The 14,886-nt window shown below is 50.0% G+C and overlaps 1 protein-coding gene across 1 annotated transcript in view; it reads left to right on the top strand.

The window, feature by feature from the left end:
• Positions 1–14,886, top strand: part of LOC140424901 (phosphatidylinositol 5-phosphate 4-kinase type-2 alpha) — a 327,324-nt gene that overhangs the window by 277,882 nt on the left and 34,556 nt on the right. The gene's annotated exons all lie outside the window — the stretch shown is intronic.

Here is a 14,886-nt window from a genome sequence, read left to right on the forward strand (position 1 = left end):
TAGGTGTCTCCCCAGGATGCACATCAGTGGAGGCAACCAGCTGTCTATCTCGTCCCGTGGCCCTCGATGCCCCTGGCAGGCGTCCAGTGGGGGTTCTGGGGGCGGAGGGCCCTGGCTCACTTGTCGGCAGTTCATGCACAGCCATGCTGCCCTGTCCCGTGTGCTGACCCCGAGACACCGCCTCATCATGGGGAAGCTGGTGGCCAACGTCGCCACTCCATGGAAGGGGTCAGGGTTGGCATTGAGTGCCCCCTCCTCCTGGTCAGTGCCCATAGGCCCTGGAGTTCACCTTGGGAAAGAAGGCAGCTGATTCAAGCCCCAGCTGTCCCTGCAGGTTCTGGCTCTGCCAATCCTAGCGGTTCCCCATGGTCCGCACCATCATGTTGATGCCCTCAGCGATGCTCCTCAGTGACTGGGACATGCTCTGCAGTGCTGCAACAATGCAACCTGTGACTGGGGCAAGCTCCACAGCGCCTTGTCCATTCCCACTTGAGAACGGGACATGTCCTGCAGAACCTCAACAAGGTCAGCCTGGTACTGGATCACATCCCTTAGCGAGTCGGACATTCTGCTGAGATCCTCAGCCATGGGCGTCACCGACTGTGCAACGCCTTGGACCTCTTCACTAATGGTGCTGCATTGTGCAACAGAATTTCCACTGCGGTCGCCCCCCTAGCAGTGTTGGCCTCGGTGCCACGCATTGCCAGCGACATCTCCTGTACCCGTAGCCACTAGGACTCTTCCAAGCGGCTATGGACCTGCTGGAGTGCCTCTGACATCTCTCTTTGAATGTCCCGACTGCTCCATATCATTTCCATCAGCTCTGGGTACCTCTGTACCACAGGCTCAGCACCAGGCTGGGACCCAGCTGGGTCCTGGGATCCAGCAGCCCTCCGACTGCTCTCTCGCCTGGGGGTTCCTGCATCCACCTGATGTGTATCAGCAGCAGTGTGGTGCTCACCAGATTGTGCCCCCGAAGCCTGACCACTAACATGTCCCACCGAGGCGTGTGTATCTGTGCTGGTGGAGGGTGGGGATGACAGCTGTGCCGCGACTATGGTTGCACCCTTGGAGCTTTCCTCCGAGGTGGTCTCGTGGGAGGCAGGAGAGGATGCCGCCCGGGCTGGGCCGTCGGCTGGAGGACCTGCGGGAGAATGGTCATGTGGGAGGGATGGGTCAGGCAATAGGCAATAACAACTCACATTTGACAGGTCCTCTGGGTGGAGCACGGTGGTTCCTTACCACAACGGCATCCGCCAGCCTCCGCGTGGGTGAATGATCCATCCTTGGCCACCCCAGTCACCTCCAGGGCACGCTCTTCGAAGAAGGTGAGGATTCTTAATTGCGGCACCCCTTTGCCAGTCTGCCCCCCCCCCCCCCCCCCCCCCTCCCCCGAGAGCTTTCCCTGAGGGGAGACAGAGAGGGCATCATTAGCCACACTTGTGGTTCACAATGTTGGGAGGGTGGGGAAGGGCTTGAAGGGGGAGGGGGGTGAAGGGAGGGTTGGGGGTCGCATGGGAAGTTGGGGGGTGGATGGTCCCTTGGTTTGGGGTGGGGGGGCGCGTTGGTGTCTCCTCACTCGTGCTGCCCGGTGTAGGTCATTGACCTATTTTTGGCACTGAAGGCCAGTACTCCTGGCCACACTCCCTGAGCTCACAGCTACCGCCACCTCACCCCAGGCAGCACTGGCTGCACTGTGGCTGACTCTCTGGGACCCTCGGGGGAACAGGACATCCCTCCTGGCCTCCACAGTGTCTAGCAGCCTCCCAAGGTCAGCGCCCCTGAATCTTGGGGCTGGTCTCCTGAGCGCCATTGTTGCGAGCTGGCTGTGGTTGTCTGAGAAAGTGCTGCTTCAATGCTGCTTGACCTTGTTAGCGGGGGGCTGGCGAATGCGGTACCAACAAATCAGCTGGTGAGACTTCATTTGTGACGGGAAGCCCGTGAGGCCTCGTTAAGTGGACCAATTAACGTTGAATTCCGTTGCTGGCCTCACTGGGTCGAGTGCTGGGAAGCTCGCTGCAATTCCGCTCACTACCAGGCTTAGAAATTTGTCCAGAGAATCCCACCTCATTATCTTGTGTGGCAACCTTTTATGTGGCACCTTATCGAACCGGATATCTTTCGGAAATTAAAACACAATAGCTCTAATGTTTCCCTTTTATGCACCCTGCTTGTTACGTCCTCACAATGTGTCAAACTCAAATAGAAAATTAATTCAGGAATTGGCTTCAGTGAAGAATATTTTCCTTTGCAATATACTATATTCATTGCTGTTATGGAACAATGTTTTTTCTGATAAATAATACATTGTTATATAGATACATATTTGGAATAGACTAAGATACAGGGGCATCATGAAAAGTTGGGGAAGTGGAATTAGTTTGAGGTTGTTCTAACTAACACGCAATGCAGGCATAAGAGAATGGCCTCCTTCTGTACTGTGAATCTTTATGATTCCACCCTTCAAATATTGCTGGCTTTGAGATGTCATTGACCTGTTAGGTTTCTACAGGAAATTATAACTCAATTTTACCTGCTTAGTTGGGAAACAATTTTAATTGAGCTAAACAAGATCTTCCTGAGTAATATTCCCATAACATCAAGCAATCATGTGGACATTGTCTGTGCACCCGGGGAAAAAACCGCATTGTTTGGATTGAGAATGATAGTTGAAATTGAGCTCTTTTTACTCATTTGATTTTCTTCTTTTGGCGAAGGGGAAGGGAATTTGTGCACTTATGGAGACATACTTCTCGGGGGCAATTGGGGATGGCCCAGCCATCGATTCCCACATCCATGAGAGGGTTCAAAAATACACCAATGTGTAGAGAAATGTCATTACAGAAATGGAGCGTCAAATTATAAATTAGGTATTCAGGCCGAGGTGGCAGGCCCGAGGGCAGGGCACTATGTAGGGAGGGTGCTCCACGTCGGCTGGCTCCCACCTAGGAAGAAGAAAGAAGGTTGAAGCCTGGTCCCAGGTGAATGCAGAGGAGAAAGGAGGAAGGTTTAAGGAAGTTTGGTGAAAGTTTTTTTTTTCACTCCCCCTTTTTTTTCAAAAAAAGTATGTCAGATTGATGAAGGACAGGAGGGTGAAGGGGGAGAGAGGAGAAAAGAAAGCAGATAACAAACAATAAGTCGCGAAAGGATGCGAAGAGCAGCGTCGAAGAAAGGAGGAAACGCGGGTTCGCCGCCGAAGGAGAAGACGAGCAAAAGTGTTGACAGGATGGCGGAAGCCGAACTGCAAGGCGGGACCGCACTACTTACGGTGGAGGAGATGACCGAGGTGATGGCGGTGGAGCTGGAAAAACGTTTGGTGAGGCACATGGAGATCCTGAGGAAAGAGATGGTGGTCGTGTTGAGGTCATTGTTGGAGGAGGCAATCGGCCCGATGAGGGTGGAGGTGGCAACGGCATCGGCCGAGGTGAGAGAGCAGGGCGAGAAGATGAAGGAGGTGGAGGAGGCCGTGACACGACACAGCGACCAGGTCACTTCGATGGGGGACGGGCTGCGGAGGGTGGTGGAGATTAACAGAGGGCTCCGAGCAAAGCTGGAAGACTTGGAAAACTGCTCAAGGCGGCACAATTTGAGAATTGTGGGCTTGCTCGAAGGGACAGAGAGGGCCCAAGGCCAACGCAATACTTTGCTAAGAAGTTGGCGGAGCTATGGGGGAGGGTGTGAGCCCCACCCTGTACGAGCTAGTCCGAGCTCATCGGTTATTAAGGCCGAAGCCCAAAGTGAATGAGCCGCCAAGGGTAGTAATTATCTGCTTCCATAAGTTTTGCATGAAGGAGAAGGTATTAAGCTGGGTGAAGCAGGAGCGTGAGGTGCTGTGGGATGGTACTGCGGTTCAGATCTACCAGGACTTGACGGTGGAGTTGGCAAAAAGACGAGCGGCGTTTCGGCGAGTGAAGGTGGCTTTGTACAAGGGGGTGCGATTTGGTGTGGTGTACCCGGCGAAGTTGGGAGTAACGTATAACGCCAAAGACTTTTATTTTGAGACAGCGGAGGCGGCTGAGGCGTTCGTGAGGGCAGAAGGCTTGGGACAGACGTGAAGAGCGGAACTGGAAGAGAGACTGTGGACTGTGTTTGAGCGGCTGGAAAATGTACAAATGTTACAACTTTCTTTTTACTGATTTGTATTGAAATTTACTTCTCTTTGCATTGTTACAGAGATCAAGTTAATGGCGGTCTGTGTTGCGACGGTTAAATGTTATGTTAGTGAATTGTAGGGGTTGGATTGTTGGGTTTGTTTTGGTGTTTCTTTCTCTGGGACTGGGTGGAAGAGGAAGAGGTCTTGGCGGGGGGAGCCACCCGCGCTAGCTAACTAAAGTCAGTTAGTGAATGGGGGTGAGGTGAGAGGAGGGCTGCGGACGTTGGAACCTGGATAGCAGGTTTCAATGGGCCTACGAGGCGAGCAAGCGGGGGTGGAGGGATGGATGTTGGGGGATGTTTTTGAAGTGGGGGGCTCTTTGGGGGGGGGGAATGGGGTTCGATGTTAACAATGGACAGGGGCAGGGCCCGGTGGTATGGTGATGGTGGATAAAAAAGGTGGGGAGGGTGAGAGACCCCCAGTAAGGATAGTCACGTGGAACGTGAGAGGGCTTGGAGGTCCGGTCAAGAGGCCAAGGGTGTTTGCACATCTTAAAAGTTTGAAAGCCGATGTAGCAATGCTGCAGGAGACTCACTTGAGGGTGAAGGACCAGGTGAGACTTAAAAAGGGCTGGGTTAGCTAAGTGTTTCACTCCGGATTTGATGGAAGGGCTCGAGGGGTAGCGGTGCTGGTCAGCAAAAGGGTACGCTTCCAGATGGAGAAGGTAGTGGCAGATCAGGGGGGTAGATATGTGATTGCGGCAGGGGCACTGGAGGGGAGATTAGTGGCGCTGTTAAGTGTATACGGTCCCAATTGGGACGATGTGGGATTCGCGAGGAAGGTGTTTGGGGCTATTCCCGACTTGGACACGCATGAGCTGATTGTGGGGGGGCCTGGAACTTGGTGCACGAGCCAAGGTTGTACAGATCACGGCCGCGCTCGCTGGTCCCATCAGGGGGGGGCGAAGGCGCTGGCTGGGCTAATGGTGGAAATGGGAGGGGTGGACCCTTGGAGGTTCCTGCACCCAAGGGAACAGGAGTACTTGTTTTTCTCAGCGGTCCATAAGGTACTCACGGATCGACTTTTTCGTGGTGGGGAAGGCTTTGCTAGTTGGAGTCAAGGGGTCGGAATACTCTGCAATTGCAGTGTCAGATCACGCTCCACATTGGGTGGATATGGTGCTGGAGAAGGGGGCAGCTCAGAGACCGGGGTGGAAACTGGATGTGGGGCTTTTGGGGAACAAAATGTTCTGTGAGAAAATTGAAACGGTAATTAAGGAATATGTAGGTTTCAATTGTACGGGTGAGGTGTCAAAGGCAGTCGTCTGGGAGGCTCTAAAGGCGGTGGTGAGAGGTGAGGTAATTTTGTTTAAGGCCAGGGTGGATAAAGAGGAGAGGGTGGAGCGGCAGAGGGTAATAGATGATATGTTGGAGGTAGATAGGAGGTATGCAGAGGATGGGGACCCGGCGAAGCTGGAAAAGAGGAAGGAACTACAGGCGGGCTTCGACCGACTGTCCACCAGGAAGGCGGTGCGCCAACTGAGACGAGCAAGGGGTGCAGTTTATGAACATGGAGATAAGGCGGGGCCTGTATGACCTGTATGTTAGCAGGTCAGCTCCGGAGGGAGGCAGCGGCAAGGGAAATTCTTCAGGTGAAGGATAGGGCAGGGAAGTTGGTGGTGTCTCCAGTGCTGATTAATAAGGTTTTTGAGGAGTTTTATGAGAGGTTGTACAAGTCAGGGCCACTCGGGGGAGACCGTGAGATGCAGGAATTTCTAGATGGGTTGGAGTACCCGAGGCTAGGGAATGGGGACAGGGCTACATTAGAAGGAGCAATAGTGGAGCAGGAGATAAAGGATGCAATTGGGGGGATGCAGTCGGGGAAGGTGGCAGGGCCGGATGGGTTTCCGGTGGAATATTATAAAAAATTTAAGGATAGGTTGGCACCCCTGATGGTGGGATGTTTGAGGAGGCGATAGGGAAGGGGATGTTGCCGCAAACCTTGGGGCAGGCATCGATTTCCCTGTTGCTTAAAAAAAAGATAAGGATCCGACGGAGTGTGGGTCGTATCGGCCCATATCACTTCTGAATGTGGACGCAAAAGTGTTGGCGAAGGTACTGGCGGGTAGGCTGGAGGAGTGCCTTCCGAAGGTGACAGGGGAGGATCAGACTGGGTTCGTGAAAGGGAGGCAGCTGTTTTCGAACATTAGGAGGGTTTTGAAAGTTGTTATGGCACCGCCGGAAGGGAAGGAAACAGAGGTAGTTGTGGCATTGGACGCCGAGAAAGCGTTTGATCGGGTAGAATGGGGGTACCTGATGGTAGTGCTGGAGTGGTTTGGGATTGGACCAAGGTTTGTGAACTGGGTAAAGCTATTATATAACGAGCCGAAGGTGAGTGTCCGCACAAATAATATCAGTTCGAGATACGTTTCTCTCTGCCGTGGGATGAGACAGGGATGTCCTATGTCCCCCCTGCTGTTTGCACTTGCGATTGAACCGTTGGCCATCGCATTGAGAAGTTCGGGAGCATGGAAAGGAATAATGCGGAGGGGGGAATAGAGCCTAGGGTGTCCTTATATGCCGACGACTTGCTGCTGTATGTGTCGGAACCGAGTGCGTCGATAGGAGGAATATTGGAGCTACTACGGGTATTTGGGTCTTTCCCGGGGTACAAGTTGAACCTGGACAAGAGTGAGTACTTTGTGGTGTCTCGGCCGGGGATGGGGGCAGAAGTGGGGGGGCTGCCATTCCGTAGAGCAGGGACTCATTTTGGGTATCTGGGGGTGCAGGGTGCCCGGGAGTGGGGGAGGCTTCGTAGGTACAACATCACTAGTTTGGTGGGGAGAGTGAAAGCCGATCTGGCAAGGTGGGACGGCCTTCCTCTGTCACTGGCAGGTCGGGTACAGGCGGTTAAAATGAATGTGTTGCCGCGATTCCTGTTTATTTTTCAATGCCTACCGATTTTCCTGCCAAAGTCTTTTTTCAGGGAGATTGAGGGAAGGATTACCTCATTCGTATGGGGAGGGAAGGTGGCCAGAGTGAGAAAGGTGCTGCTACAGAGGGGAAGGCTGGCAGGGGGTTTGGGTCTCCTGAACCTGTTGTACTACTACTGGGCGGCGAATGTGGAGAAAGTGCGGAGCTGGATCAGAGGGGTTGATTCTCAGTGGGTCAGAATGGAGGAGAGTTTGTTCAGGGGGTCGGGGCTGAAGGCACTAGCAACAGCGCCACTCCCGATAGCTCCGGGGAAATATTCAGGGAGTCCGGTAATAATAGCTTCATTGAAAACCTGGAGGCAGTTTCGCAAACACTTCGGGTTGGGTTTAGGGTCAAGGGAAATGTCGATTCGGGGGAACCACAGATTTTAGCCAGGGAGGTGGAATGGAAGTTTTCGGACATGGGAAGAGAAGGGGATTAAGACGCTAAAAGATTTGTTTCTTCGGGGTCGATTTGCAGGATTGAGGGAGCTGGAAGCAAAGTATGGGCTAGAGCAGGAAGAAGTGTTTAGGTACATGCAGTTTGGGATTTTGCCAGGAAGGAGATACAGAGCTTTCCAGAGGAACCGGCCTCCACATTGCTGGAGGAGGTGTTGACGACAAGGGGACTGGAGAAGGGGGCAGTGTCAGCGGTGTACGGAGCCATTTTGGAAGAGGATAAGGCACCACTGGAAGGGATCAAAGCAAAGTGGGAGGAAGAGCTGGGAGAGATTATAGAGGAGGGGGTCTGGTGTGAGGTGCACCGGAGAGTGAATGCATCCACCTCATGTGCGAGGTTGGGGCTGATACAGCTGAAGGTGGTATGTAGAGCGCACCTCACGAGGGCGAGGATGAGCCGATTTTTGAAGGAGTAGAGGATGTGTGTGAGCGTTGCGGGGGGGGGGGCGCGCGAATCACGTTCATATGTTTTGGTCCTGTCCAAAGCTAGGGGAGTACTGGAAGGAGGTGTTTAGGGTAATTTCCAAGGTGGTGCGTGTGAAACTGGACCCGGGTCCCCAGGAGGCCATATTCGGGGTGTCGGACCAGCCAGGGTTGGAAACGGGAGCGGAGGCAGATATCATAGCCTTCGCCTCGTTGATCGCCCGAAGGTGGATCCTGCTGGGTTGGCGAGCAGCCTCCACGCCCAGTGCCCTGGCGTGGCGGGGGGGACCTGTTGGAATACTTGACCCTTGAGAAGGTTAAGTTTGAACTGAGGGGAACCTCGGAGGGGTTCTACAAGTCATGGGCACTATTTTATTATGCACTTTCAAGAACTGGATAACATCGAACATTAGTTGGGGGGGGGGGGGGGGGGGCTGTGTAGATTAAGGGTGACTATGGGTAATCCCTGATTCCTTTTTGTCATTTGTTTACGTAAACATGCGGGCTGACGTTTGGGGGTTGGTGGGCGGATGGGATCGTTGTTATGGGGATTGACATATCTTGCTGATTATTGTTTATTGTTGATGGGTGTAAATGCGGGAGAAAATGTGAAAAAGGAGGGGAATTTTTTTTTTTTAATTTTTAAATTATAAATAGGTATTCCTAAGTGAAATGCAATCTGAACCATCCGTAGTGGGGAACTCTCTCTGATCTGGCTGGATAGAAATGAGGCTATAACAGGTGAGGACCTTGAGATGATTGGTATCACTAAAGAGGTAGTGCTGGGCAAGCTAATGGGGCTAAAGGTAGACAAGTCTCCTGGCCTGATGGAATGCATCCCAGAGTACTAAAAGATATGGGTAGGGAAATTGCAAATGCACTAGTGATAATTTACCAAAATTCACTAGACTCTGGGGTGGTCCCAGAGGATTGGAAATTAGCAAACGTGACACCACTGTTTAAAAAAGGAGGTAGGCAGAAAGTGGGTAATTATTGGTCAGTTAGCTTAACTGCGGTAGTGGGGAAGATGCTGGAATCTATCATTAAGGAAGAAATAGCGAGGCATCTGGATGGAAATTGTCCCATTGGGCAGACGCAGCATGGGTTCATAAAGGGCAGGTCGTGCCTAACTAATTTAGTGGAAATTCTTGACGACATTACCAGTGCGGGAGACAACTGGGAGCCAATGGATGTGGTATATCTAGATTTCCAGAAAGCTTTTGACAAGGTGCCACACAAAAGGTTCCTGCATAAGATAAAGGTGCATGGCATTAAGGGTAAAGTAGTGGCATGGATAGAGGATTGGTTAATTAATAGAAAGCAAAGAGTGGGGATTAATGGGTGTTTCTCTGGTTGGCAATCAGTAGCTAGTGGTGTCCCTCAGGGATCAGTGTTGGGCCCACAATTGTCCACAATTTACATAGATGATTTGGAGTTGGGGACCAAGTGCAATGTGTCCAAGTTTGCAGACGACACTAAAATGAGCGGTAAAGCAAAAAGTGCAGCGGATACCGGAAGTCTGCAGAGGGATTGGGATAGGTTAAGTGAATGGGATAGGGTCTGGCAAATGGAATACAATGTTGACTAATGTGAGGTTATCCATTTTGGTAGGAATAACAGCAAAAAGGATTATTATTTAAATGATAAAATATTAAAACATGCTTCTGTGCAGAAAGACCTGGGTGTGCTAGTGCATGAGTCGCAAAAAGTTGGTTTACAGGAGCAACAAGTGATTAAGAAGGCAAATGGAGTTTTGTCCTTCATTGTTAGAGGGATGGAGTTTAAGACTAGGGAGGTTATGCTGCAATTGTATAAGGTGTTAGTGAGGCCACACCTGGAGTACTGTGTTGAGTTTTGGTCTCCTTATCTGAGAAAGGACGTACTGGCGCTGGAGGGTGTGCAGAGGAGAGTCACTAGGTTAATCCCAGAGTTGAAGGGGTTGGATTATGAGGAGAGGTTGAGTAGACTGGGACTGTACTCGTTGAAATTTAGAAGGATGCGGGGGGACCTGATAGAGAAACACAAAATTACGAAGGGAATTGATAGGATAGATACGGGCAGGTGGTTTCCACTGGCAGGTGAAAGCAGAACGAGGGGGTATAGTCTCAAAATAAGGGAAAGTAGATTTTGGACTGAGCTTAGGAGGAACTTCTTCACCCACAGGGTTGTGAATCTATGGAATTCCTTGCCCAGCGAAGTAGTTGAGGCTACTTCATTAAATGTTTTTAAGATAAAGATAGATCATTTTTTGAAGAATAAAGGGATTAAGGGTTATGGTGTTCGGGCCGGAAAATGGAGCTGAGTCCACAAAAGATCAGCCATGATCTCATTGAATGGCGGAGCAGGCTCGAGGGGCCAGATAGCCTACTCCTGCTCCTAGTTCTTACATTCTTATGATAGTATCTGTAATTTCTGCCCAAGTGTTAAAACTGTGCCCTCATGGTCATTGTCAATTTTGTTCCAATTTGTGCTGGAATTTAAGCTGTTCTGTCCTCTGGGGCAAGGAGCCAACATCCACTTAAACTTAGTCAAGTAGGATTCTTTCAGTCAAGAGGAAAAGATGTATTTCCATCCCATTGGTTTGTGCTAAATTTGAGTCTCTACGGCCCCAGAACTGAAAGGACAATAGGTTAACTCTCTGCCATTCAGCACTTTTTCCTAGTAACAGCTTGTTTATCTGTATTGCCAATAAGAACTAAAAAAAAGTTTAGTAATTTATTAGAAAATATTGGAACGATTTTGCTACTATTTCAACACCTAATATGAAGTGGCAGTTTAGTTTAATGGCAAAATAATTTCAGCTCCTAATTTGGAGAGAATTTAGTTTAATGTTTTTTAAAATTCAAATAAACTACATCTTTAGCATTGCTGTATCTTCCAAACACTTGTTAGTAAATTGTGTTTCCTGTTTACAGAAGGATATGTTTAGCTCCTGGGGTTTAGAAGGTTACATTTCTCAGATGAAGTATTCGACAATTCCCTTGCGATGTATCTTTTCTCCAACAAGCTGCTGCCGAGATATCGAAAAATAATGGGCCAGATTTTCCCGCAGCAGATTCATCAATTAGACTTGCCCCTGCACCTTTCACCTCACAGGGAACCAAATGAACAGGATACATATTAAAGGGGTGAAATCAATGTCAAGTAAGATACAGACAGAGAAATAGAGAAGAAAGATTAGACTGAAAGAGGAAAATAAAAGAAAACTAAGAATTCTTCTACAATGTCGCGCTTTTACAATTTCCTGAAAAGTTCAAAACCTAAAGGAATGAGACTGCATACGTGGGCACCGCGGTGGCACAGTGGTTAGCACTGCTGCCTCACAGCTCCAGGGACCCGGGTTCAATTCTGGCCTCAGGTGACTGTGAGGAGTTTGTACTTTCTCCCTGTGTCTGTGTGGGTTTCCTCCGTGTGCTCCAGTTTCTTCCCACAATCCAAAGAGGTGCAGGTTAGGTTGATTGGCCACACTAGATTGCTCCTTCATGTCCAACAGATTGCGTGGGGTTGCTTGGTTATGGGGATAGGGTGGAAGCATGAGCTTAAGTAGGGTGCTCTTTCAAGGGCCGGCACAGACTCGATGGGCCGACTGGCCTCCTTCTGCACTGTAAACTGTATGTGTGTGTAATAGTTACATTTCAGTGTCTGAAAGGTTGATGGGCAGTCATTCACTCTCACCATGTTGATGAAAATATTTGTGCTTGTAATGACAAGACATAACTTTCAGCAGCAAAGCAAAGGAGATTCTCCGCTCCCCCAGCCGCATGTTTCTTCGCGGTGTACCATTCGCAGGCAGTGGGGTTCCCTGTTCCCGTCGTTTGTCAATAGGATTTCCCATTGAAAACACCCCACGCTGCCGAGGAACCCGCTGGGCGGGGGTGCACTGCCAGTGGGAAAGGAGAATCCCAAAGGGCAGAGAATTCCGTCCAGCAAGTCTCTTCCAAAAAAAGGGAGGTTCAGAGGACAAGATTCCACTTTTGTGAAGCTATGCACGCAGTGATGCAGTTCTGACAGCAACTTTTGGGATATTCACATTTAAATAAGCATCTGCTCCTCGCTTAAATTTGCTATACTATTTACCCACAAATTATGGTGATCATTAACATGCTTTTATTCTGACAGCAAATTCTCTGGCCCTTTAGTCATTACATTACAAATTATACCTTAACTATGGACAGATGGCAGGGGCGGAATGTGGCGCATTGGATAGCACTGGGACTGCGGCGCTGAGGACCTGGGTTCGAATCCTGGCCCTGGGTCACTGTCCGTGTGGAGTTTGCACATTCTCCCCATGTCTGCGTGGGTTTCACCCCCCCCAAAAGATGTGCCGGTTAGGTGGATTGACCATGCTAAACTGCCCCTTAATTGGAAAAAAAAATAATTGGGTACTCTAAATTTTTTTGTTTTTAAACCTTTTAAAAACTGTGGACAGATGGTGTAAACTCCAAGTCAGCACAGCCGTGTTTAATATAGAGTTGGAGTGAGTGGGCTAGAGTTTTGTTAAACAGTTTAAAAACAGTGAAACATTTCAAATGTCACTAACAGTTATACAATTTACTTCATAATTACAGTAGGCATTTACAATGAACTTCAACTAATACCATCATTGCTTCTAGACATATAAACACAAACACTGCAATCCTACAGTCACGCTGCGTCCGGAAAGCAACTCGCTGCAGCGCAGCGTGGCCGTTGAAAGTTGGGACATCCTGCTCCCAGGATCTACCCGGCAGCCACGCCTCGCGAGTTCCAACGCGATCTCGCAAGATGTTGCAAGGGGAATTCCGGCCACAATGGGCGGGATCACCTTTTGGCAAATCTGGATATTAGAACGAGTCAATAAGCTTTGATCTAATGTGCAGATCCCTGAGGTATCTGCGGCTTTGGGGTTCATCCACTTCGCCTCAGAGACCTCGGGCGAGCGGCGTTCAGCGACGGAATGTCACTCGTGTGGTACTCACAGGGGATCGGAGGCCCCCATCTGCATACCCTTTGGGAAGGTTGGTGCCCTGGCATTGCTGGTGCTACCTGGGAACCCTGGCAGTGCCACATGGGTGCTGGCCTGGTGCTGCCAAGGTGCCCAGGTGACACTGCTAGCCGGCATGGGCACTGCATGGTGCCAGGTTGGCACTGCCAAAGTGCTAAGCTGACATTTCTGTGTGCATGCGATCGGGCCGGGGGTGCCCTTCGTGGGTGTTGGGGGGCTGGGGACCCTCCCATAGTGCGTTCAGATTGGGGGGGGGGGGTTGGGGATCGCTTCGGGAGCCTTGGAGATCGGGACGCTATTTAAAAATGGTGCCCCAATATCTGGCAACACTGGGGAGTTCCGGCGAGCGGAGCTCCCCGGTGTACAAAATGGAGCTATGTGCGGCCTTGGCATTCCCTGCTTCGGCCTTTTATACAACGTGTGCCAGGAAACACACAGCTGAACACGATCGCTGTGGGACTTTGTTCTAAATGTATTTGATTCTAAATGTATATGAAAAGTTACAATATATAAACAATTCGGCAAACAAACTTCCCAACAAACTTTTCCCCTGTTTTTGCCCCACCCCACGACGAACAACTTCTGAAACATCGTCACGAACATCCCACACCTTGCCTCAAAACCCTCCGCTGAACTCCTTAACTCGTATTTGATCTTTTCCAGCCGAAGAAAGTCGTATAGATCCCCTAGCCAGGCCTTTACCCGCGGTGGAGTTGCTGAGCGCCACTCCAATAAGATTCGTCGCCGGGCAATCAGAGAGGCGAAGGCCACAACATCGGCCTTCCTCCCCTCCATCAGCTCCGGCTTCTCCGATATCCCAAAGATCGCCACCGTAGGTTTCCAGCTCTCTTGCTAGAGCCGCAAACTATCCCACCCAGAATCTCTGCAACTTTTTGCAGCCCCAGAACATATGTGCATGATTCGCTGGTTCCCGCCCACATTCACACTCCCTGGAAGAACACTCATTCTTGCCCGCGTCATCTGATTTGATTTGATTTGTTATTGTCACATGTATTAGTATACAGTGAAAAGTATTGTTTCTTGCATGCTGTACAAATAATGCATACCGTACATAGGGAAGGAAGGAGAGACTGCAGAATATAATGTTACGGTTATAGCAAGGTAGTTTTAGTATGGAATTCAATAGGTTAAGTCATAAAGTTTGAAAGATAAGGCTCCGATGTTAAGAACAGGGAGGATGAGGATTGATCAGACACCAAATGTCAGAGGAACTGAAGATACAGAATGGGGTGCATAAATTACCCATAAAGAAACTTCATTGTCACGGCAAGAGTGTTGAGCAAAGTGCTGGAAATCTGAAATAAAATCAGAAAAAGCTGAACACAATCATTAGGTTGTGCATTATACTTGTGAAGAGAAAAGCGGTTAAAGTTTCAGGTTGTCGACCTTCTGGTCGGGGTACTCATAGATGTTGATTGATTTGCTAATTATTTCTGGCATTTTCTGTTGTTTATTACAATGGGCTGGGTTTTATGGTGCACCATGAACTTAAATTTCACCATGTTCCCCACCCCCCACCGCTGCCTCCCCCACCACCTTCCATTCTTCTCTCTCAATCTCTCTCTCTCTCTTCTTCTCCTCCCCCCGACACACACACCTAATAAAATGTTAGATGTCAGTTAGGAAGGAGCTGCACACGAAAAAGCCGGCTGCTCTGCACTCATTTTATGCTCAGCAGGGCATTAATTTGCCCAGAGCAAGGCCCCAATTAGGGAGGAGGTCTTGTCTCAAAGTGGGACCAAGCAATCCAATCAGCTCTTGTATTCCCAGCGACACCAGCTTCGAACGTTGACCAGTGCTGGGACTAGCCAGTGCCAGTCGAAGAGGAAGCATGGAGGCCAGACTGGAGGTCAATCCAGGATATTGGTGGGCCCCCACTCCTGCAGGCCCAAATGAGTGCTTGATTCAATGTAGGCAAGGCGGTTCGACATTTGG

This window comes from Scyliorhinus torazame, chromosome 6, assembly GCF_047496885.1.
Source record: "Scyliorhinus torazame isolate Kashiwa2021f chromosome 6, sScyTor2.1, whole genome shotgun sequence".
NCBI lineage: Eukaryota > Metazoa > Chordata > Chondrichthyes > Carcharhiniformes > Scyliorhinidae > Scyliorhinus > Scyliorhinus torazame.